We start from the raw sequence: 25,312 nt of genomic DNA on the forward strand, positions 1-25,312 counted from the left end.
ACAGGTTTTCTAATATCATCCAGTCACTGGCTTGACCTGAGCCAAAAACTTTTTTTTGTTTTGTTTTTTTGAGACAGGGTTTCTCTGTAGCTTTGAAACCTGTCCTGGAACTCACTCTGTAGACCAGGCTGGCCTTGAACTCACAGAGATCCGCCTGCCTCTGCCTCTCGAGTGCTGGGATTAAAGGTGTGCGCCACCGATATATGGCTGCCAAAACCACTTTTTAAGTGGTTATTTGTATGTGTGTCTGTGTGTGTGTGCCACATGTGTACAGGTGCTTGCAGAGGACGTCAGATCCCCTGGAGCTGGAGTTACATGCTATAGGCCATCTGACTTGGGTGCTGGGAACCAAACTGGGATCTTCTACAAGAGCAGCAAACACTCTTAATTGCTGAGCTTTCCCTCTATCGCCAGCAAAAGACAAATTTTAAAACAACCAAGCTTTTCTTTTCCAAACACGGATCCAGGTGTAGTTAATTATATTCATATATGCATATAAATATGTATACATACATATATACACAGATTAGCTCAGTTTCATCTGCTGCCTACTTCTCCTTTGCTAGGCTTTTGTTTCTTGACACAAATCTTGATCTCATGTAGTGACCGAGGCTGGCCTCAGACTCCTGACCTTCATGCAGCCCTCAGAGTGCTGGGATTACAGGTGTGCACCACCACGCCCCTCTTCTCTGTGACTGTGACAAGCTTCCAAGTCCTAGGAATTGACTTATTTCACTTCCCATATCTGTTAAAATAGCACTTAACCTGTCCTCTTAATATGAATTCCTTTTGCTGGCTAATATCTGAACTAAGGGAATAATTGGAAAGAATATTTTGGGTTTGGTAAAGGTAAAAAGCTCAATTATTAGATCAGAGAGACGACCGAGCAGCTAAGACTGCTTTTGCAGAGGACCCCAGCTTCATTCCCAGCCTCCATGTCAGGTGACTAACGATGACCTGCGACTTTAGCTCCAGGGGAACCAATGCCTGTGGCCCCGTGAGTATTTGCATACATCTTCAGTCAGACACACACACATATACACATAGCTAAAAATACTTTAAAGCTGGCGGTGGCAGTGCACACTTTTAATCCCGGCATTTAGGAGGCAGAGGCAGGAGGATCTCTCTGAGGTCCAGGACAGCCAAGGCTACATTGAGAAACCCTGTCTCAATAAACCAAATAAATAATAATAATAATTAAAAAAAACCTTCAACTACTGGCCACTAATTTGAAATCAGGTGTACTTACTTTCTGAAAAAAATTTATTGTATGTGTATGTGTGTATGCCTGTGTGTATGTATGTGCATCATGTGTGTGCAGGTGCTTGTAAGGATTGGAAGAGGACATTGGATCTCCTGGAACTGGATTTACAGACAGCTGTAAGTCACCATGAGGGTACTGGGTACTGAACCTACAGCCTCAGCAAGAGCAGTAAGCTCTTAACCACTGAGCTGTCTCCCCATCGTGAAGATTGATTTTCCTTAGGCCCAGGAGTCAAGCTAGGCAGCTATTAGGAAATCGAAGGCACATGAGCAAGGAAAGCCCTCCCCGTCCTGGTTCTGATTTCCATCTCCCTGGCTGACGTCCAGGAGATTTAAACATACGTGAGCAGACCCCTTGCACGGAGAACTGTGATCTTCCTTTTGGGAAACACCACCAGTGAGGCCATTAAAAGTGACTGAGGACTGTAGTTGGGTTTTTAACTTGTTCTTTCGGGCGCTGCCACCCAGCTCCCAGATAAGTACTCGGAGACTTATTCTTTCTTAAGAATGCCTGGCCTTAGCGTGGCTTGTTTCTAGCCAGCTTTTCTGAAATTACCCCATCTGTTTCTTGCTTCTGGGCTTTTACCTTTCTCTATTCTGTATGTCTTTTTTTTCCTTCTTACTCCTTGGCTGGCTGTGTAGCTGGGTAGCTGCACCCTGGTGCCCCTTCCTTCTCCTTTTCCCATCCTTCTTGCTTTTTTTCTCAAGCCTGGATTTCTCCTCCTGTTTTTTCTCTCTGCCTAGCAGCCCTACCTAGCCCCCTCCTGCCTAGCTATGCCAATCAAGTGTTTTGTTTTTTATTTTATTTTATTTATTTATTTTATTTTTTTGAGACAGTGTTTCTCCATAGCTTTGGAGCCTGTCCTGGAACTCGCTCTGTAGACCAGGCTGGCCTCAAACTCACAGAGATCCTACTGCCTCTGCCTCCTGAGTGCTGGTATTAAAGGTGTTCGATACCACCACCCAGCCCAATCAGGTGTTTTAGACAGGCAACATAACACAGCTTCACAGAGTTAAACAAATGCAATAAAAAAGGATGCAACACATCTTTGCATCATTAAACAAATATCCCATAGCATAAATGAATATGACACTTCTTAAACTAATAATTCCACAACAGAGGACGTGGAAGGTAGAAGGGCTTATGAACCCCACCCTAGGTGAGGAGCTTCTGAGAGTTGATGGCTGTAGGGAGGTTCTTTGAGAGTGTTCTTTGAGAGTGTGGCCCCAGACTCAGGAGTATCTAGACAGCACAAATTGGACTCAGTGGGTTATCTAAAGCAAGCAGGACTTGAAGACAGGAGGGTTGGGAGGCTGGGGAGCAGATGTAGGATGGGTGGGGAGAGAATATGATCAAAATGCATTGTATGTATGTGTGAAATTCTCAAAGAATTAATAAAAGTACCCCACTTTAATAAATGGTTAAGGACTATGGCTCAGTCTTACTGTGCAAGCATGAAGGCCCAACCAAGTTCAACCCCAGCGTCCGCTGTGATGGTGTGTGCCTCTTATCCCAGTGCTGTGGGACAGATAGGAGGAACTTTGAAACGTGCTGGCCAAACTGGTGAGCTCCAGGTTCAATGAGAGGATCTGTTTCAAAAAGTAAAGTGGAGCTTGACTGAGGAAGACCAGACATCGGTCTCTGGTCTCCATGCACGAACGCACGTGTGCACATGCATATGCCCACATGAACCATACACACACACAGCATAAACACAAGCATGTACACACAATGGCTAATGATTAGGACTTAAGCACGGCTTCCTATGACTATGTTTGTCATAAAGATCCGTGTGATTGGTGTTTATCTCTGTCAGCGCTCCCTTCTCCAGCTGCAGGCCTGCATCCTGTGTCTAATAAAAGTCTCCTCTGCAGGGACGAGGACGAAGTCCTGTGGATAAGAAAAAGCACACATTTTGCCAAAAATCTAAACTCAGTTGCTGATTATGTAGCTTCAACCCCCGCCCCCATCACTTACTTAATAGCTGTTACTGTGGGCTTCAGTAGCTCTTGACCTCCTCGGGCTGCGCAGACTCTCTCAGTGTGTCAAGAGCTGAGCTGCCCCTGCATAGAGGCCTGGGGTCCCTGAGGGCTGCCCCTCAGGCTGCCCAGAGGCATCAGAAAATTCTAGTTCTTGCCTGCTGCTGCTGCTGGAGGTGGGATTTTGCTTGCACGTGTGTGTGTGTGTGTGTGTGTGTGTGTGTGTGTGTGTGTTATTATTGATTGTTTGGTTTTGTTTCTTGAGACAGGGTGTCCATATATAGAATAGGCTAGCCTTGAGCTTATTGTGTAGCTCAGGTTAGCCTTGAATATGAGGTATTAACCCCTCCGTCCTCCGAGTGCTGGGTTACAAGGGTTGATTCCGTGTCCAAACAGGAGGACTTTTGTTACGGCAGGAGTGCTGTGGGTGTAAACTGGGACCTCACCCTATTCCTGCTAAGGGACTAGCGATGGCATCAGCCTCCTGTAGAAACAAAAGTGGGGGGAGCCGGTTAGAGTCGGGTGCTCGGAAGGTAGTGAAGGGATTTGTGATCTGGGTTCTGCAGATGTTGTCTGTTGCTTTGGAGCCGTTCTGTACTTTTTGCAATAAATATTCAGGAGATTGTTGTTCAAAATGTCCTCTGGAGCTGTCAAACAAAGAAGCCCACAGAGTCAGTTGTTGCCTGGGCAGCAGGCAGCCTGGAATAGTTCAGATTGGCTGCTACCATGGCAACATTGATTTCAGTCACAGGCAGGCATTAGGTAGATAGTTAATGTTGTCAGATGCCTCAGAATCACCTGGGAGTTTGTTTAAATCTTCTGTTTTGTTTTTTAACAGTCTCATGTAGCCCAGGCTACCCTTGAGCTCCAGATTTACTCCAGGTTGGCCTTGAACTCCTGATTGCCACTATGATTTATTTAACTTGAATTTCTAGGACTCAGGCCTCACATTTCTAACTGGTGGAATTGGCACAGAGCCTAGACTCTACCTTTAGAAAACTTGGAGCTATGGCCCAGTCAGTAAGGAGCCTGCTGTGTAAGCATGACACAGAGTTAAGTCTCCAGCACTCATGTAAAAAGCCTGGCAAAGTGGTATAGTCTTGTAATCCCAGTGCTGTCCCAGTGAAACAAAGTAGACTCTGAGCTCACTGGCCAATCAGTCGAGCTGAGCCCCAGGCCCCAGTGAAGGACCCCACATGTTAACTGCTGGTCTTTACATGGCCCATAGGTCTCACACGCAGGCATGCACACAGGCATGCACACAAATGCACAAACTCTCTAGGTGCCAGGTGGATGGCCCAAACCTGTAATTCTGGCGCCCCAGAAAAGTTTCAGCTAAATAGTGCATTTGAGAGCACCTGGATTTCATGAGACCCTGACACAAACCAGGAAAAAATATTATCCAGATAAGCATGCACAAGGGAGTGAGAGCCGTTAAAGGAGATGGCATGTCTTTGTGACAGATTCCCCTGGTGGCACCTCTTTGAACTAGAGCCACTGTCTTCCAGACCAAAGCCTGGTGTTTGTTGTTTGTTTGGGGGTGGGGTGCCATGTCCCCACCAGGCTTTAGAGCAGATGGGTAAAACTTGGTCCTTGCTGGCAATATTGATGACCTCTCACACATCTAGTGGCTGCCATTCCTCAGTGTATGGTGTAAGCCCATTCTAACCGGGTTTCCTGTTATGTATGATAAATTTCCTAACATCTATGGTCATGAGTTTGCTTTGTACTCTGTGGTTTATGCAATTTATATATGAAAATGTAAAAAAGTTCAAAGCAAAGAGAAGGCGAGGCTTGTGGGCTGAGAGAGTGGATGCTGGGTGGGGTAAGGCTATTTACAGGAAAACTGTGACCACCCCATACTGTCACACCTTTCACTTCCCACAAATGTCTGTGTCTAGAAAGCAAATTCATTAAATTTCTTATTTGCATTTCTTGTCTCCAAAATAATTATGTTTGTGTAGCTTCTTGGTAGTCAGCCAGAAAATTGTTTACTGTTGTTGAAGTGAAACAGCTAGTTGGGAAATGAAGTCATTGAGGAAATACTTTCACTGACTAATAATAGAAAGACTAAAATTACCTATATTTGTCATCAAATTGTCATCAAATACGTGGGCAAATGCTCTCTTCTAGCATGTCTCAGACTTTAATTCTGATATGGGCGCCGTCAGGCTGAGGGCTTTGCAGGAGGCTCACTCCAGCAACCGTCACTTACTCTTCTAGCTTTGCTACTGTCTGGAGGTCTTGATTGGTTTGTTTCCTCCACCAAGTAAAGCATTGAAAGAAGGGCTGGAGAGATGGCTCAGCACTTAGGAGCACTGCAGAGATGGCTCAGCACTTAGGAGCACTGCAGAGATGGCTCAGCACTTAGGAGCACTGGCTGCTCTTGCAAAGGTCCTGGGTCAAAGGTCCTGGGTTTGCTTCCATCACCTACACAGCCTCTCACGACAGCACACTGCTCAGCTCCAGTTCAGACCATCTAGTGTTGCCTCTGACCTCCAAAGGCAACAGGCAGTGGGTTTTTTGTTTGTTTGGCTTGACAGGATTTCTCTGTGTAGCTTTGTAGATCAGGCTGGCCTCGAACTCACAGAGATCCTGCCTCTGCCCCGGAGTGCTGGAATTAAAGGCTTGCGCTCACTACCGCCTGGCTTCAGGCACTGTTTTTGGTGGCCTGGGATGCGTTTCCTTTTCCTAATTTTGTGTTGGTCAGCTTAAAAAAAAGAAAGATTTGAAGGGTTCACAGTTTCAGGTTAATATGTTTGTGATGATGTAAGACAGAACCCCTTCCCTAATTTGGGGTTGGTTAACTTAGACAAAGAAAGGGGAGCTGATACTTTTACAGCTTTGAATCAGTAGGTTCAGTTCTGCTGACCATCCTGGATTGGTCAGCAGGACACAGGCCCCTGCTGCAGGAGGCCAGGAGTTTGCCATCTGGATTCTCCCACTGCTGTGACTTCTTCCCTTATCTTTCTGTCTGTCAGGGATTTGTGTAGCTCCTAGCCCCTCAGTATGACTTCTGTCCCTGTGATAAAACACTTTGAACAAAAGCAATTTAGGGAAAGAATTTGTTTATTCCAGTAGTAGTTCAGTGCATTTGCCTAACATCCACAAGACCCCAGACTCAGTACCTAGAAATTCTCTCTCTCTCTCTGTCTCTCTCTGTCTCTCTCTGTCTCTCTCTCTCTCTCTCTCTCTCTCTCTCTCTCTCTCTCTCTCTCTCTCTCTCTCTCAGGATTAAAGGCTATGCCACAACATACCCAGCGGAGACTGCCTTTTTATATGACAGTAGGCTATGCCATGCTGAAATGAAAACTAACTTAGGACACTTACTTAAGAAGGAGGAAGGGTAGAAAAGGTGTGAGCATGTGTATGTATATATGCACATTAATTTTTTATACTTGCCTTATGAGTATAAATGTTTTGCCTGAACACATGTATATACACAAAGCATATGTATATGTATGAAATCTAAAGGCATTAAAATCTGCTCATAAGCTCAGTATATATTTAGTTATTAATCAATTGATTTAAAATGTATATGCACATTCAGGAGGTAGAGAAATAAGTTTAAGATAATCTTCAGCTATATAGAGAGTCGAATGTGCATGTTTTACCAGTAGCCAAACATGTGACTTTATGGTGTATGTGGTTATGTTGCTCCAAAGATATAATTAACAACTAAGTTTAAAAATTAAAGTCTGGGCCACCAAAATGGCTTAGCATGTAAAGGTGATTTACCACCAAGCTTCGTGACCGGAGTTCAAGCTCCAGGACCAGCTCCAGCAAGTTGTCCTCTGGGGCTCATGTGTCCCCACAAAATAAAATGCAATCCCTTAAATATCAGGTAACATTTAAAAGTTAAGTAAAAACTTATGAAATGCTCTATTGTTTTAGCTTTTTGTCTTGTTTTTTGAGACAGGATTTCACCTTGAACTCTCGACATAGTACAAGCTGGCCTTAAATTTACAGCAATGCCCTCTGCTCTTGCCTACTAAATTCCAGGATTATGGGTGAATTCTACCACTTCTGGTTTTTTCTTTTAAATGTTGAAGAATTTTCTTAGGGGGCTGGAGATATAACTAAGTTAGCAGAGTGCTTGCCTAGCATCCACAATGTCCTGGGTTCCATCTTTAGTACGTACATAAACTAGTCTTAAAATCCCAGCACTGGGGAGATGGAGGCAGAATGATCAGAGGTCAGGGTCATCCTTGACTACATGGGTAGGTAGTTCAAGGCCAGCCTGGATTTGTGAAACTCTGTTTATTAAAGTAAGATTCTATTTTATATGTATTAGTGCTTGCCTGCCTGCATTCCTGTGTACCACATGCATGCCTGCTGATCTTGGAGCTCTGAAGCTGTCAGGTCCCATGGACCTGGTGCTCAGTGAAAGATGAGAGGCCATGTGGTTGCTGGGGTCACACCTGGGCCCTCTGACGTATGGCAAGCACGCCTAACCACTGAGCCATTTCTCCAGCACAAGAAGCCATCTCAGAATAAGAACAAAACAATGACAGTTTTCCTTGTAGATGAAATTGTACCTTTATAAGGTGTATTTCCTAGATTTGGAGATGTGTAGTCAGGACCACTGATTGAGCTAAACTCAGGGTCTCAACGTTCCTGCCCTAAATACCATTCGTTTGTTGGTCAGACATTTCTGTTTGCGGTGTCCTTATGAAGCAGTCATCATCTCTGTGGGCAGTTTTGATTTTATTGGTTGTACTGAAGTTTCTGATACCTGGTCACTCTGAAACAAGGTATGGGTGGAGGGTCTTGGAAATTTCCCTTTCTCATGCTCCCTCGCTTCTCTTGTCATTTCTCCTGCTTCAGCATAACATTTGACCTTTTGTGTCTGTCTTAAACTTAAGTGTCATGTTTTAGGTCTGTATAAGGCCTGTCAAAACTTACTCTTTTTTTGCTTTGTTTTTCTGAGAATATATAACTATATGATCAGAGACTGGTCTTAAACCTACAATCTCTTCAGCTTCCAAATGCTGTAATTACAAGCATGTGCCAGCATACCTGGACAATTTTCTTTTTGTCTTTTGTTCTTTCATACAGTATCTCATATATGCTCCAAGTATACTGTCTAGCTAAGGATGATCGACCCTCTGCTCCCACCTTCCATGTGCCAGGGTTATAGCCACCACACTCAATTTATCATCTAGTTGGTAGGATGTATCCAAACTTATATTTACAGCTGAAAAGTTGTGTGTATAGACCATTTTTAAAATGTTAATGGACACTTGGCTATCTATCCAGAAGTGGGTTATTGGATCACATGGTAATTCTGTGTTTAACTTGACAAAACAAAACAAAACCCTGCCGACTTGTTTGTACTGCAGTTTGTTCTTTTTACATCCCATCCCCAGTTTGTAAGCAGAAGGACCCCGATTCGTCCACACTGGCTTGTGCTTACAGTCATGGGATAATGAGGTAGCTCTCTTCGGTTTTGGCTTTTGAGACAGAGTCTTCCCTCTATGTAGCCCAAGCTGGCCTTGAACTCATAGCAGTTCTCTGGCTTCAGCCTCCCCAGTGCTAGGATTGTGCTGCCGTGCCCATGGCAGAGTGTCTCCTGGGTCTTGTGACACAGCTCCGTAGTCCCAGCTATTTGGAAGGCTGAGACGGGAATACTAGCTTGGAGAGCTTATTGAGTCTGTCCAGGGTGTGTGAGGATATCGATCAGTCATATAGTGCTTGCCTAGCACACACAAGACCCAAAATTCAACTCATAGTTCTACAAAACAAGTAAGGAAATAAAATAGTCTATTTCTCGGAAACTCTGAATGTTGGGTCGTTAATCTGGCATAGGCCTAATATTTGACCTTTCTTCTGGTTTTACTCAAATATCTCATGTCCTAATAGTTGTGTAGATCTCTGAGACAGGATATAGGTAGAAATCAAATTTGAATCTCTTAGAGTCTTCTGCTTGGTGACTGCTCAAGAAATAAAGTAATTCTGCTAACAGTTGTAGAACAGCTCTCATGTTGTAAATACCCAGTAGAAGTTTCTAACAGATTTTGCCTGATTGAAATGAGTTCTTTTTGTAACTCGGTGAGGTAATCAGCTGGTGAATAACATTGAAATCATGAATCTGATTCCTGCCACTCCTCTGTTTAACCCCTTGAGTTCTTTTCCAGTGTACTAAAGGCAGGGCTCCAGGTTATCAGTGGTGCAAGGATTTGCCTCCTTCTGGGACTTTTTTTTTTTTTTTGACACTTTTGTTGTTGTATTGCAATATGGAGGATTGAACCAAGGGCCTTGCACATGCTAGATTTGTAGTTGAGAATGGCTTTGAACTTCTCTTCTTCCTGACTCCACCTCCTGAGTGCTGGATTTGTGAAACTCTGTTTATTAAAGTAAGATTCTATTTTATATGTATTAGTGCTTGCCTGCCTGCATTCCTGTGTACCATCTCTGAGTTTGAGGCTAGACTGGTTTACAGAGTGAGTTCCAGGACAACCAGGGCTACAGAGAAACTCTGTCTTGAAAAACATACATACAAACATACATACATTATTTTTTATAATACATACACACAGTATTCAAGTGCTTATATATTCAGCTCTGTATGTGTGTGTAAGTATGCATTCCTGTTTATGCATGTGTGTGTTTATGTAAGTGTGTGGGTGTCTACATAACTAAAAATTTGTGTTAACTTGCACATAGCTGCCATGTAGATGTTGAGAATTGACCCTGGGTCCCCTAGAAGAGTAGTAAGTGCTCTTAACTGCTGAACCATCTCTGTAGGCCCACCGCCAATTAGAAAAAAAGTTTCTTAAATGTGTATGGCTGTTTTGCTTTATACGGTGTGCATGCATTGACGGTGGAGATCAGAAGGTCACATCAGATCCCCTGAAACTGGAGCTACAGCCCTAACTGGAAGGGCAGTCAGTGCTCTTCACTTTAGAGTCATCTCTTTAGACCCTGCCATCAGATATTTTGAGACAGGGTCTCTCTCTGTACTGGGCCAACTAATTGGCTAGGCTGTCTGGCCAAGGGAGCCTATGTTTCTATCTCTTGGCCTTGGGATCATAGGCACTGTAGCCATCCTGGCTTTATGTGGGTGCTGGAGAGCCCAACTCAGGGCCTCATGCTTTAGCAGCAACATCACCCCAACCTCCTGGATTTCTTTATTATAAAAGTTACACAATGTAGGAAAATTCATAGAAAAGCCAGACAAGGTGTATAATTTCAACCAAGCAGGAGGAGTCCTGTGAGTCTGAGGCTAACCTGTGTTAAAGATTCCGGTAAACAGAAAAAGGAGACCCCAGTTGTTACTTACTTCTTTGTGGGCTTTTGTGTGTACTCTGCTTTTTTTCCTGTTGTGATCACATTACATGGGTAGACGGCTAAGTACCAGTCTTTAGTCACAAAACTGGGCATTTTTTACTTATTTTGAAACAGGCTTACTTTGTAATCCTTGCTGGCCCAGAACCTTCTCTGTAGACCAGGTTGGCCTTGAATTCACAGAGATCCACCTGCCTCTGCCTCCAGAGGGATTTAAGGTGCGAGCCACCACCACCTCAGACCTACAAAGCCAGGCTTTATAAAAACACACATTTGTTTAAAGGTGGTGTGAAACTAACTGCAAACTGCTCTATATTATTTCCACTTTGAAAAGTCTAGTAGGTGAAAGGTCCAGGGTTTATCCTCAGCTGACCTAGCCCAGTGTGAAAAACTCAGGAGGGGGTAGGTAAAAGCTGTAGTGGAACCCTTAGTAAAAGGACTTGGCAGCTGACTGCAAGTTTAGTATGAGTCAGTGGTGTGTGTGTGCCAAGAACTTCTTTTTTTCTCCCTTTTCTTCTTTCCTCCTTGCTTTCCTACCCCCTCCCCCCCCACACACACTTTCCTTTCTTCCTCTTCTTTTTCCTCTTATTATGTTGCTCAGGTTAGAATCCAGTTTTGAGCTCAGGCAAGCCTTGTGCCTGATCCCAGCATCTCCAGTAGCTAGGACTTCAGCCAAGCCACCATACTCAGTATGCACCAAGAACTTTATTGCACAAACCCAAGGCTCTGTTACAAAGCAGAGGCCATAGTCCTGCTTGATTATGATGGTATTACAAAAGCTCGACTTAGTCTTGGATAAAAGGGTTTAAAGGAATCACAATCAAGTCAGCCAGTGCCTGAGGACAAAGACAAAGAACCCTGGCTTTAGGATAGAGGAAAAATAAAAACAATGGAAGGGACCACGTATCTCAACTCAAAGAAGACTTTGGGCAAGTCTGGGGTCCAAGAGCCCTTTGATCAGTTTGTTCTCAAAGGCTTCCTGGGCTAGAATATGGTCTTTGAGATGGAACACCAGAGCTGCCCGGACTAAGGAATGCAATGTTCTGGACATAGTGGACATTCTGTCTTTGATGGCTCTTGTGGTGAAGTGAGGTAATGGGTGTTTATACAACTATTGCTCTTTATTGTTTGCCATGAGCCAGAACTAAGCCTGGAGTCGAATATTATTTCATTCTATTAATATAGTCTTTGATGAGTTAATGGTGTGTAGTCAAATTTCTTAGTCAAGTTCACTCAGTTGGTAAGTGGGGAAGCTAGGATTTGAACTCATTACGATAAACCTCAAAGCTGGTCCTTTTGGTTACCACGGAGTTGAGTGCAAGGCTTTCTGGAGAGGGTTTTGCCAGGGAGGCCCTCAGTTTCATTTATCTACAAACAAGACTGGGCAACTGGACCTAGTAAGGGACACTCCGCCTTAAGGAAAGCATCCCGCAGAGTAGGCGGGGTCATCTTAGGTGGGGGCGGGGTAGCCAGCCCTCTGCTGAAGGGCGCAGGCAAAACGCCAAGCGGTGGTTGTCCGAAGGCAATTCTCCGGCTCTTTCGGTGCATCACCCCCAGAGCTCAGGAGCACCGGGGCTTCTGTGCTTGGAAGTTCCTCGAGCCCTGTGAGGGGCTGAAGCAGGTCCACGCTCCAGAGAGCATCTCCGCGGCCAGCTTCTGCGGCAGAGCCCGAGGACGGAACAGAGCGCCGGTCCCTGGCCGGGCGCGAGCTGGGGGCGGCGCCGGGGCGGCGGGGGCGGGGAGGGCGCGCGCCGAGGCGGCTGCGGCAGTTGCGCGCTAGGATTGCTGCGGTGCGGCGGGGCCGGTGAGTTCGGCGACACCCGCGGCGGGCGGGAGGGGGATTGGAGCGGGCGGGCGGGCGGGCTGGGCGGCATGCGCGGCTGAGCGCGCGACCCCGCGGCCCCTGCCGTCCGCCCGGGGCGTCCCTGCCCTCGGGGCCCCTACCCGGGCCCGGCCGCGCGCCCGCGGCCTCAGCGCCCCGGGGTGGCGCACGCCCCCGCCCCGAGCGCCCCGCGGCGCCGCAGCCCCTTCCCCGCGCGGCGGCGACGCCCCCGGCCCACGTCACGCTCGCGCCATTGTTTCCCCAGCGTCGGCCCCTGGGACCCCGCCTTTCTCGCGGAGCGGTCGGCGCCGCGCTCGGTCCCCGTCGTCTGGCTCGGCGGGCAGCGTCGCCTCGGTTCTCGTGGGGCGGGCGCGGGCCTCTTCCCGGGGGCTGCGAGCCTGGCAGGGTTTGGAGTCGCCCGCGGAATGGCCTTCGAGCCAGTTTTGTGGTGTGCGGCACTTCCTGGAAAGCTCACAGCGATTGCAAGTCCCCAAAGACGTTTGGGAACGGCCGTCCCTTGCCTTTTTCCTGGGGCCCCAAGCCCTGCAGCAGGGCCATGTGCCGTCGCGGGGCCTGTGACAGGAATAACGTTTTTGGGCGGTTGGCTTTGCCCGGCCGCGGCTTTTTAAAGCAGTAGGCGAAGGCTGGTGTCTGAGCTGTTTCACAGCCCGGGAGGTTGAGGGCTGTGCTAATAGAGCGCTCTGAAATGACTAGTCATTAAACACGGTTGCCTGTGACCCGCTGCGGCTCTGCCTCTACGCGCCCGTCCGCACAGTACTCATGACCGTAGATTATTAATTCTTCTTAAGGGACGCAAATTCCTCCAGCCTGCACGTGAAGGGGAGGATGTTAAAACTGCCATTTATCGTAGACAGGAAGCTTCAGGTCTTTCCTGTAGTCACCTTAGCATTTTCCAATTATCCAAATGAAGACATCTGGACTTAGAGGTTCAGATCAAAAAGCCAGCTAGTTAGAAATTGAAATAAAAGCTTTGAGGGCATTTAACAGTGTCAAAATAATTATGCTGGGCTGTTGATCCAGGCTACCATACATACTTTCTAAGAACATTCCCATTACAGCATGAACCTGTTCTGTGGGCCTTAGACAGGTGTATACCCTAGTGGCCTCGAACTTGGGATCTTTCTTCAGCTTACCTAAGTGCAGGTGTTAACAGACTTGTATTATTATTCTCAACCTAGAATTTACAACCAGCTAATCTGTAAAATAAGATGATGTCTTTCAAGGTTCTGTTCTATGAAAATGTACAGTCAGCCAGAAGATTATAACTTCAAGAAGGTTAATATGGATACTTAGAGTGCCTGCTGGCCTTAGTAGATGCCATCTTCCTGAAGGAAGCCAGAATATGGGGGACTGTCAGAGGAGGAGTGTCCTTTTATGTGACAAGACTTTGTTGTATGAAGAAAGTAGTGCACAAAATATGGTATTTAGAAAAGTTATGTTTATGATATTGCTGTTTATTTGGAATCTGCTATGCATCCCAGGTTGTCCTAAAACTCCTTGCTTCGGCCTTCACAGTACTGGGGCCACACACTACTTGGCCAGTGTCTAAACCTTAGGCTCTCATTTTGGTGTGGTGGTATACTGGAGAGGTGGACCTCTGTGTTCAAGGCCAGCCTGGTCTGCAAAGCAAGTTCAAGACAGCCAGGACTACTAGAGACCCTGTCTCAAAAAACAACATTGACAACAACAAGAAAACCAAAAATGAGTTTTAAAAAAGTGTATAAGATCTCAGCCAGGTGGCGGTGGTGTATGCAATTGATCCCAGCACTCAGAAGGTAGAGGCAGAAGCAGGCGGATCTCTGAGTTTGAGGCCATCCTGGTCTACAGAAAGAGCTCTAGGATGGGCTCCAAAGCTACACAGAGAAACCCTATCTCAAAAAACAACAACAACAAAACTCTCTGCTGGGAACTGAACTCCCAGCTAAGCGTAGGTTAGGCAAAAGCAGTCTGCTATTGAACTACATCCCAGCCCTTTTTATTTTAATGTGAGATAGAGCCTCATTAAGCTGCTCATTTTGTGCCCCTCTTCCTCTGGGCCAGGACCCACCCTTGCACCTTGAATTGGCTATGTATTTTAGGCTGGCTTCCAATTTGGGATCCTTCTACCTCAGCTCCAAAGTATGGGGATTATAGGCATGAGCCACCATGCTTGCCTGGGCTTGAAAAAAAGGGGTTGTGTGTTACTACTTCACTGTTTCCAAAGGCTTAACTCAGTGAAAGCAAAACAGAAAACAACCTGCCTAAATCTTATCATGCTATTTATGTCTAACGGTTTTTGTTTTTAGCTTTTTGAGATAAGGTCTCACTTTGTAGCCCGGGCTGGCGTCAGACTAACATAAGCTCCTCAAGTGCTTGGATTATAAAGTGGGCCACCATGGGTGATCTCAAATTTATCTAGTGATGATTGCTGTGTACATACTGCTACTGGGCTGTCCACATTTCTAGAGCCCTCATCTAATTTTCATTTGTGGATGTTTTGTAACAGGCCTTTATGCGCTGTAGTAGGCAGTGCCTGGCACACATGCTTCTAGTAAATTTTTGTTGATGTGAAGCTTTTAGCTTTTATGACAACGTCTACTAACATGAAATGTTAACTATCACAAGGCATATGTTGAGTGACATTTGAGTAGTAAAACTACTTTTAGCCAGGACACAGGCAGCATTACATACATTTCAAGGGCAGTAGATAAAGCCAGAATGTTCTGGTAAGCCCTTTACAGGATATAATGCCACTTGGAGTCTATGCAGATAGATCAGAATGAATAAAGAGAACCATTTATTTATTGGTTTTGGTTGAGTTTTTTAGGTTCAAACCCAAATTGTCATGGAGTACTAAAATCTTACCATTTGACCCACTAAGCCTTTTTATATCAGATTTATCCATATTTTATGTGTGAGTGTTTTGCCTGTGTGTATATATATGTGCACCATCTGTGTTCCTGGTGCCTGTCACTGTCAAGAGGGCATTGGATCTGTAGCTGGAGTTGCATATGGGTTGTGAACCAAATGTGGGAGCTGGGAATTTAACTCAGGTTCTCCCAAAGAGCAAAAAATGTGCTTAGTGACTGAGCTCTCTCTCCAGCCCCAGTAAGTCTTAAATTGTTTATTTTTTGAGGGGTGTACAGGAAGGGGGTTTGAAATGGGAGTCTCACTATCTTAAGCAGGACTGCAACTTGGTAGTTGAGGCTGGCCTTCCACTTTCTAGTCTCTCGCTTTAGCCTCTGCAGGACTGAGATTACAGGCGAGGGCCAACATGGCCTGTTTTATTTAACTTTATTGATTGAAATTTGATTGCATCCTATAGTGATTGTTGCCAAAGTTTTTCAGAAAATAACTAGCAACAAAACAACAGAAATGTAACTATTAACAGAAAGCCTTCTAGTAGCATGGTAGCAAATATACTCTCCCTTTTTATGCTCAATACAGAATCAGAAAGAGGAGTTTGATTTGGAGACTGATGAAGTGTAGTGAGATAGTCCTTCTGTGGCACTGACCACGCCCATTGGGGGTGGAGCCAGGGGCGGAGTGTTCTGCCATTGGTGTGTCTTTGCTGGCTGGGAACCACTACCAGGAAGTCACATGAGCAAGCCTGTGTGACAGGATCTACTAGGGAAATCTAGCACCCGAAACTTAATGTCTTTTACAAAAAGTGAGGTCAGCAATGGTGAGAGCAGAAGATTGGAGCGTAAGTCATTGACTACAAACGGAGTTCAGGCTAACTTAGGGTTCCCGAGGCCCAGTCTCTGAAAGCAAACAAGCATTTAAATCTTAGTGTGATTTCATTTGAAATGACCAGTGGAATGTACTTTTATTTTTTGAGGTGTAATTATTTAATTAGTTTACTTTTTTGTGGTTGAGAATTTCATATGTGGATGCTGTTTGTAATCTCCCTACTTTACCCCCTCCGCTCCTCCAGTGCACCTGCTTTCTCAAATTTGTAGTCCCTTTCTTTATTACCGCTGCGTATGCGTATGTTTGTATATACACATTTATAAATATAACCTGATGAGTGCATTCGGTGTTGCTCATGTCTGTATGTGCTTAGATGTGACTACTTGGAATTGAATAAAGCAGTCAGGAAGCTCATCCCTAGAGAAGACAAATTCTGACTTCATATTGGAGTGAGGCCTTATGAGGGTTTGCCCATGGTGTTGGCGTGTCAATTGGTAGTGGTGTTTTTCAGGCCTTGTTTAGGTAGCTTATTGTTGAATATTAATGGGTGCAGCTTTCCTGTCTCACAGAAAACATCATGATCCTTTGGTTCTTAGAATTCTCTTCCAAAATGTTGCCTGAGCCTTAGGTTTAGGATTGTGTTGTAGACCCATTAAGTGGGCTGAGCACCCATACAGTCTGTTGTTCTCTGCATTTTGACCAGTTTTTGTGCCCTTCTGTAATGGTCTCCGTTTGCCTTAAAAAAAAAAAAAAAAAAAGCTTCCTTGAGGGGTGAAACTGGGAATGTGGACAAGTGTTTAGAATGCAGTTAGAAGTTAAACTGTTTAGGAAAGCAGCAGCAGCAGGTTCTCCTCTAGGTTCCCAGTCTTCACCAGTCACAGCTAGTGAGCTATTAGTGAGCTGTGCTTATAGTCCCAAGCACGAATTCCTTCCTATTGAGTGTGCCCTAAGTCCAGTTAGATAGCTGTCGTTTCTCCCAGGATGTAAGTACCACTAGTGCATCTTTAGGGATATCTTGCCATTTCGGTCATTGTAGTGGTTCATAGGCATTACAGCTTGTTAGGACTGTTGGTTGCTTTTCTCTCTTGACAGCTTGCTTACTATTTCAGTTACTGTAAGAGCTAGTCCTTGGGGAAGAGACTAATAGATCAGTTCCATCTCAATTCCTCCAAGTCCTCTATCTGAAGTGTGTGGTGTAAACATATATCCACAAGAATGCACATGCAGGAACATGCCTCTGTGTACACATAGAACAGGACAACTTGTAGGTAGGTATTGGTTCTCTCCCTCCACCATTTGAGACCCAGAGATTGAATTCAGGTCATAAGGCTTGGTGGCAAACATCTGGATGCCCCGTTCTGTTTTCTTGTTTGTTTGTTTTTTGAGATAGGGTTTTCAGTGGTAACCCTGGCTAGTCTGGAACTCACCATGTAAAGTAGCCTGTCTCATATTTGAAGTGATCCTCATGGCTGACCTAGAATTGATTCTAGACTAGGTTGGCCTCCAATTCCAGGTGATCGTCCTGTCTTTGTCTTCCAAGTGCTGGGGTTCCAGGAGTGTCACTATGCCCCTCCCTACTTTTTTCTTTTAAACAATTTTCTGCCTGATCCTCTACTGGACCATTTACTCAATTATCTGTCATTGATTTTTGTTTTATTTTTGACACAGGCTCCTAAGGAACCTAGCCTGGCCTAGATGACCTTGAACTCTGTTTTTTCCGCCTCCCAAGTACTGGTGACAAAGTGTGTGTTCCTGTACCCAGCTTGTTAGACAAGCATTTTGCTAACTGACCTGCACCCCAGTCCTATTTTTATTTTTTGTTTTGTGTTTGTTAAATTTATATTTATTTTTATGCATGTATGGCCTTGTTGAGGTCAGAAGACACCGTAGGGTGTCTTTTTCAAAAGTGTCATCCATCTCCTTTAAAACAGGGTCTCTTATGGGCTCTGTCCAGTAGACTCCGGGAATTCAGGTCAGGTCATGTTCTGGAGGAAAGGTCTCCATGGTTTGGAGGCAAGCACTTTACTGACTGAGCTGTCTTCCTGCCTCTGCTTTGCCTTTGAGGTAGATTTTAAGAACAAATCTTGAAAAAGTTCTGTCTGTGGATAGTAGATTAAATTTAATATACTTGAATTGATATGGAAAATTGAATATGTTGAGAACCTTTGGCATGTGATGGGAATTGTGATGTTTAGGGCCTGAAAGTAGAAGTTGGCTGTACATTTTTCTAAGCATAAAGGGCTTTGTGCAGGCCATATATATGAAGCATTGTAGGTTCAAGCGTTATAAATTAAGCGCTCTGTATGGCAGCCACTGTTACTCACATTGATACTTCTTTTTTGGAGACAGAGTCTCGTGTATTCCAGGCTGGCCTCAAACTTGCTATGAAGCTGTGGTTGGCCTTGAATTCCCTATCTTTCTGCTGTTACTACAGGCCAGTATGCTTTGCTAAATTTGTGACTCCAGCTAGAATTTCAGAGTACAGATAGAGACGACTGTTGCTTGACACAGAGAAATGAATTGCCAAGGCAACAGGTACTGCATCTCTGTCTTGACAGTCTTCTCAGCGTTGTTATTTTTGACCAGAGAACAAGGAGCCTTTGTTCTACAGTTTGATGTTGAAAGGTTAGCAAAATATTATTACATTAATCAACCCAGGATTTGTTCATGTTTGTGAACCAAGGGTAAGATTTCTACCGTACATTTAGAGCATTAAAAGGGACTTGGGCAGTATTTTAGGGTTTTCAGGCTTATAAACAAATTGGGTTTTAAAACACAAAGAGCTTGCAAAGAGTAGAAGTTTAGCAGTTCATTTATGTCACATGTTTGCATATGTACATTGTGTGTGTGCTGAGACAGCTGTTAGAAACAGAACTTCCTACTGTAGCCCAAGCTATTCTGGAATTCACTATGTAGCCTGAGGCTAGTCTTGAACTTTGGCAATCTTCCTGCCTCGACGTCCCAAATGCTGGTATTACAGTTATGAACTATCATGCCTGAATATGGGAGGGATGCATGTATTTCAGTCTGTGTATTAAGTTTACTGTGTGTGATGCTTGGGATAGTGCTGGAATAGTTTCAATATCATGGGGTTTATAGTTGAAAGACAGACAGGCACTGAGAGACTGATCAGAGACATACTTAGCATTTACAAGTGTCACATGCAAAAATATGAGTAGTGTTCCCACCCCTCCCCTTAGGAATTTGTTAACCATATATTTTGTGTGCAGACTCTTTAAAAATTGTGTGTATGAGTGTATCTGTGTTTGTACGTGTGTTATATTTACCAGAAGAGGGCATCACGTCCCCTACAGTGGAGTAAGATGGCGGTGAGCTGCCTGATGTGGGTACTGGGAACTGCAGTTCAGGGCAGCATTGTCCATCACCACCAAGTCATCTCACCAGCCCCTGAGTTCCAGGACTGGCCCCAAAGCTATGGAGAACCCCTGTCTGAGGAAACAAACAAACAAAATGAAAGGATGTCAGTGGTAGAATGCGTTGCATAGGAAACTCTAGGTCCAAGGGTCAATCCCCAACACTGAAAAGGAAAGAAGGAAGAGGAGAGGCAAAAGGCCTGGAGGTGCAAAAATTGGTTTGTCATTGGATTGGAGAGATGGCTCAGAGACGTTAAGAGCTCTTCCAGAGGACCTGAGTTCAATTCCCAGCAACCACATGGTGGCTCACAACCATTTATAGTGAGATCTGATGCCCTCTTCTGGTGGGAAGGGAAACATTAAGACAGAACACTTTACATAATAAATAAATATATCTTTTTAAAAAACCCAGTTGGTCATGACTTAATTATAATTTAAAAAATGTTTTAAATTTTTTTTCATGATGTTGGGATTGAACCCAGGGCCATAAGTGTTCCAGGCAACAATTTTCCATGCCTCTGGTCCCTCCCTGTTAATTACGATGTTTAAAAAATTGTGAGGGGCTCGAGATGTCTTAATAAGAGTTCAGAGCACTGGCTGCTCTTCCAGAGAATATGGGTTTGATCCCATTACCCACATGGTGGCCTACTATAGTATGTAACAATTTGATGCCCTCTTCTGGTGTATGAGGGCGCCAGACATGTCTGCGGTATATCAGCATACATGCAGTCCATACACCCCTGTATATAAAATGTAATGATAATAAGTTCTTATGTGTTCATGTATGCAATGTGCATGTTGGTGTCCATGCCATGGCAGAGGACAGCTTTGCAGCCAGTTCTCTTCGGCCTTTATGTGGGCTTTGGGAATCAAAGTCAAATTGCCAGGCTTGTGTACCAAGTGCCTTTAAACCACTGAGCCATCTTGCTGTCCCTAATCCCACTTTCTGAGGCAAGGTCTTACTTTGTTGCCTGGGTTGGTTTGGAACTTACTATGTAACCCAAGTTGGCCTCCACGTTACAGATATAATGCTATTCTTAACCTCGCAAATTGTAGGGTTATAGGTTTGAGCCACCATACCACTTGATGTGAGCATTTGAAAGATTCAAAGTTGAGAGATTTAGCAGTTTTGACACAACAGTTTGTACTTTTGTTTTGCAAAATTGGTGTTCTTTCATCTTAAAGTACTTTAAATGTGTATTTCCTTCTATGTGTTACTTTTGTGATGAGATGGGGCAAAGGCTGTAACATACCTCAAAAGTAATAAGTTCCCCTTATGGGGAGCCTGAGGCAAGGGGATCACAGCCTAGACAAAAGTAAAGAGAGCTGGAGTTGAGCATTGCTTGGCATAGGTGGGGGAAGGTGCTCTAGGGCCAGGTCAGATGCTCCTGTCCATACAGTGTAGGCTCCAGGCTAAAGCAGGGATTTCAGAGTGTGGAGTGGCCAGCAAGGACACTATAGAGAGACTCCCAAGAACATAGAAGAAGCTATAGTGTATTTTGAAAAGTTTTGACACAGCCAGGCAGTGGTGGCGCACACCTGTAATTCCAGCATTTGGGAGGCAGAGAAAGGCGGATCTTTGTGAGTTTGAGGCCAGCCTGTTCTACAAAGTGAGTTGCAGGACAGCCTGGGCTATTACACAGAGCAGCCCTGTCTTGAAAAACAAAACAAAACAACCCCCCCAAAAGTTGAAACATTATTTCAAAATGTTCTTTAAATCGTGGGTGATACTTTTAACTACAGATATGAGAAGTTTTTCAGTATTTGTAAATGAATGAAAGAAAATTCACATCTAATTTTCTTGTTTTTATTTTTATTTATGTATTGTTTTTTCGAGACAGGGTTTCTCTGTGGCATTAGAAGCTGTCCTGGAACTAGCTCTTGTAGACCAAGCTGGTCTCGAACTCACAGAGATCTGGCTGCCTCTGCCTCCCGAGTACTGGGATTAAAGGTATGTGCCACCACTGCCTGGCAAAATTTTGTTTTTAAGGGAATGTATTATAAACTAGTTGATTTGCAGATGCATTAAGGGAGATCCATAAGCACAATATAATGATAAAGCCAGCTGGGTAACCACTGTGCTCTTGGCTTTCACTTGGCCATCTGTCAAAGGTTAAGAGTTAATTAAGGGCTATATAAAATGCAACTACCCAGTACAATATAGGCAGATAAGTGGAGGGTATAGCATTAACTTCATTTTCCATAAAATTACCTACTTTATTATATACACTTTAATGTATGTAAATGAAAGAGGTATTAAGAGCAAATAAGCTCTGGACGGATGTGAAGATTTTTTTTTTTTTTTTAAGAATTATCCTTCCCATTTTCAGTTAGAGTTTTCAGACTGGAGATGGTTAAATATAAAAACTGGTAAATTCCAAGTTTTTATTTCTAATACAAAATAAAGTTGCTTGTTTGTTTTGTTTTTTGAGACCTGGTTTCACTGTGTAGTCTTGGCTGTCTTTGAACTCTGTGTCCCAGGCTGGCCTTGAACTTAGAGATCTACTTGCCTCTGCCTCCCAAGTGCTGTGATCAAAGATATATATCACCACCTCCCGGCTTCAAAGAATGTTTTTGTTGTTGTTGTTGTTAAGTTTTTATTAGATGTATTCATTTCTGTATGCATGTTTACCACAAGTGTGCTTGGTGCCTGAGGAAGTCAAGAGGGATATTGGACCCTCAAGACTGGAGTTATGGGTTGTGAGCCATCCAGTGGGAGGCTGGGAATTGAACCTGGTTTCCCTGCAAGAACTACACTTGCTCTTAGCCACTTAGCCAGCTCTCCAGCCCTCCAAAATTAAATTTTAATGTAAAGCAGTGGCTGTTCATATTTACTAATTGTTATGACGTTTATCCCATTGAAAAGTATGTGATTAATATGGCTGTGTTAAATACTTTGCCTGGTAAGTTCCTAGTACACACTGTTAAAGTCCTCAGTTCACTTAAAATAGCATGATCAAAGAACCTTTGTTGCAATAAACTCTGGAAGTGTGATATTTTGTTTTAATGTTTAATTATGAAAATAAGTCTTGATTGCCAATTATAAACTTTGATTTTGGACTTGAATATAATAGGATATCATAAATATTGGATTTTTATTGACATTTTATGGATAGTAAAAGGTTTCTTTTGTGTCAGATAACAAATCAAATGTCAGTTTGCTTTGGTTGTAGTTTTAAAATAATGGATTTGTTGGGTATACTGGTATGTACATACAGTCTGAGCATTCAAAAGTTGAGACAAGGTGATTACAGATTCAAGATCAGCCTGAGTTATACAAAAAGCTCCTATCTAAAATGAGCAGCAGCAGCACCAAAACAGCTATCTTCCTATGTATTGGCCATTAGCATTTAGTTTTAAAGTTTTGATAGACAGGATTTTGCAGCATAACCAGGACTAGCTGGAACTGGAGAATCTCCTTCAAGCTCAGGTCCTGGAATTATGGGCATGTGTCACCATGTCCAGCTAGAATCAGTGTGTTCTTGGGAAGTAATATTGATTTTAGATTGGTGGCCAGGCTGAGTCTGGAATTTGAGTCTGTCTTTGTTTCCTGTTTTGCTTTCATCTATTATTTCTAGCTGCTCTAGCACCATGCTCCTTTCTTTGGTGGAGGGTGATGGTAGTCACAAAGGGGCACTGTATATGTTTAGCCTATGAAATATTTTTAAAGTATGAAATAATAACATTTTAAATGCTTACAAATTCATTTCATTTGTTACTTTTCAGATATAACTATTTTGCAAACTGGATATTTAGTGTTGTAGCACAGAATTATTCTAACTGTATGGAAGGAGCTCATTTGGAGCTTTTGTTATTTGTTTTTTGAACAGAGTTTTTCTGTGTAGTTCTGGCTGTCCTGTGTGTTTTATTTGCTAAATCTCTTTTATTACCAGAGCAGTATGGATTTCCCCAATAGATATTAGGTTCTTTAATTGCTTGAGAAGGAGTTTCCTCCATGATGACAGGAAATGACTGATCTGGCATAGGGGCCTGTGAGAGGCCTGTAAAGGAGTTTCTTGGTGGCAAAGTCTTATCTTGAATGTCTCTTGTTGATCTGCATTCCTTAGTTCAATGCCTGCCTTTGCCACACCTTCTGCAAATCCAGAAGGGAGGGGGTGTTCTGTTTGGATTATGCTTAGAAAAAGCATTGTCTCTAGGAAAGCCCTGTTTACAGTTCCTTTTAAGGTGATCTTGTTTGCTACAATTAAAACATTTGACATTTTGATTTTTTCTTTAAATCTCTGGAAATCACCTCTCTTATCCAAGTATCATCATGGTCATGAGATTCAATATTGATTGTATTTTGGATCTATTCCTCCAAAGGTGCTGATCTTGCCTTTAAGACCTACTTATCCTTTTGCATTGAGAATTAGCATTTTCAAAAGCCAGAGATTTATTTGTTTAGCTTCTGAATTTGCTATCATTCTATTTACTGCTGAGGTCAGTCTTTGTAAAAAATCTGTAAAGGCTTCCTTTGGGTCCTATATAACTTTAGTAAGTGACTCATTTTTCTTTCCTACTTCTCCAATTCTATCCCAAGCATTTAAAGTTGTTGTGTGGCATAAATCCAGAATGTGGTCATCATATAGAGATTGCCTTGCTATAGTAGCATAATCTTCTCCAAGAAGTTGGTCTTGGGAGATTTCCATACTTTTAGCCCTGTTTTGTCGTTTAAAGGTCTTAGCCTCATCTTTCCACCAGGCCTTCATTTGTAATTGAGGACCAAGTTTTAAAACAGCTGTAGCCAAGTCTCTCTAGTCTCTATGGTAATTCTATTGCAAGTTGACCATGAGTCTAACAAATGGTGAATGCATGCCATATGAGACTATCACTTTCTTGAATCTCCTTAATTCTAACATTGGCTCTTACAGAGCCTCTGTCATTTGGGAATCCCTGTAAGGTTACTGGATATATCAAGGTTGGTTGTTTGAAACCTTAGGCTGTTCCTCTCTAGCCTTATAATACCATACTGAAATTGGTTCTCCTTTATTTTCCTCTGCCTTAGAAAAACTTATTAAAACAGATCATAGAGATATTCAAATCCACAGGCAAATGCATTTTTATGAATTTGTACCCCAAAAGTTGGGTGCTAGATAGAGCATGAATTCTAATTAGCATTAATAATAAAAACCCAGAGACAGATTTGGGGTCAAAGTTGAAGATCAGAGAAGCAAAGCGGCCAGCCCCTAGAGAGTGCTCGCCTCCACCAACGCTCAGACTGAAGGGGTGATCCTGTGCTCAGACTGCATCTGTCTCCACCAAACCTCAGCTGCACTGAGCTCCTGTCTCCTCCCGCCTTGTATTCCTCTCTAGTGCTGGGATTCAAGGTGTGGGATCCCAAATGCTGAGATCACCTTTGTGTGAGCTCTGTTCCTCTAGACTTGATCAGTTTTGTGTAGCTCAGGGTGGCCTTGAACTAACAGAGAGCAGTCTGCTTCTGTGTTCAGAGTGCTAGAATTAAAGGTGTGTACAACCACTGCTTGGCCTCTGTGGCTGTGGCTAGCTTTGCCTTCTGATCTTCAGGCAAACTTTGTTAGATCATAAGCAAAATATCACCAACAATTGTCCACCTACTTAAAGTCAGTTGTTTGCTTGTTTGTTTTTAATTCAAAATAGGGTTTCTTTGTGTAGCCTTGGCTGTCTTGGAGTTCCCTTTGTAGATCAGACTGGCCTCACAGAGATCCGCCTGCCTTTGCCTCCCAAATGCAGGGATTAAAGGCGTGCACCACCAGTGACCAGCAATAAGGTCATTCTCTTAAAGTGATTCTCCTTTTCCAGAATTTATCTGTTGGGGTTGGGACTTCATACCCACTCCCCTCCTCCATGTTGGGATCACATCTGGCCTAAGCGTGGGTGCACCTTGGGGATTCTGTCACAACCTCTTTGAGTCCAT

At 43.7% G+C, this 25,312-nt stretch overlaps 1 protein-coding gene across 2 annotated transcripts in view; it reads left to right on the top strand.

Moving 5' to 3' along the window:
- The window catches only part of Nt5c2 (5'-nucleotidase, cytosolic II), a 125,911-nt gene that overhangs the window by 40,353 nt on the left and 60,246 nt on the right, over positions 1 to 25,312 (top strand). Inside the window, exon 1 of one of the 2 annotated variants that reach the window (XM_051200012.1) lies at positions 12,183 to 12,334. The exons of the other annotated variant lie outside the window; for it this stretch is intronic. The gene's annotated coding sequence lies outside the window, so the exon portion shown is untranslated. Of the gene's footprint in view, positions 1 to 12,182; positions 12,335 to 25,312 lie in introns of those variants that run through there. 2 annotated transcript variants of the gene reach the window in all.

The sequence above is a fragment of the Phodopus roborovskii genome, unplaced genomic scaffold (assembly GCF_943737965.1).
Source record: "Phodopus roborovskii unplaced genomic scaffold, PHOROB, whole genome shotgun sequence".
NCBI classification, from domain to species: Eukaryota; Metazoa; Chordata; class Mammalia; order Rodentia; family Cricetidae; genus Phodopus; species Phodopus roborovskii.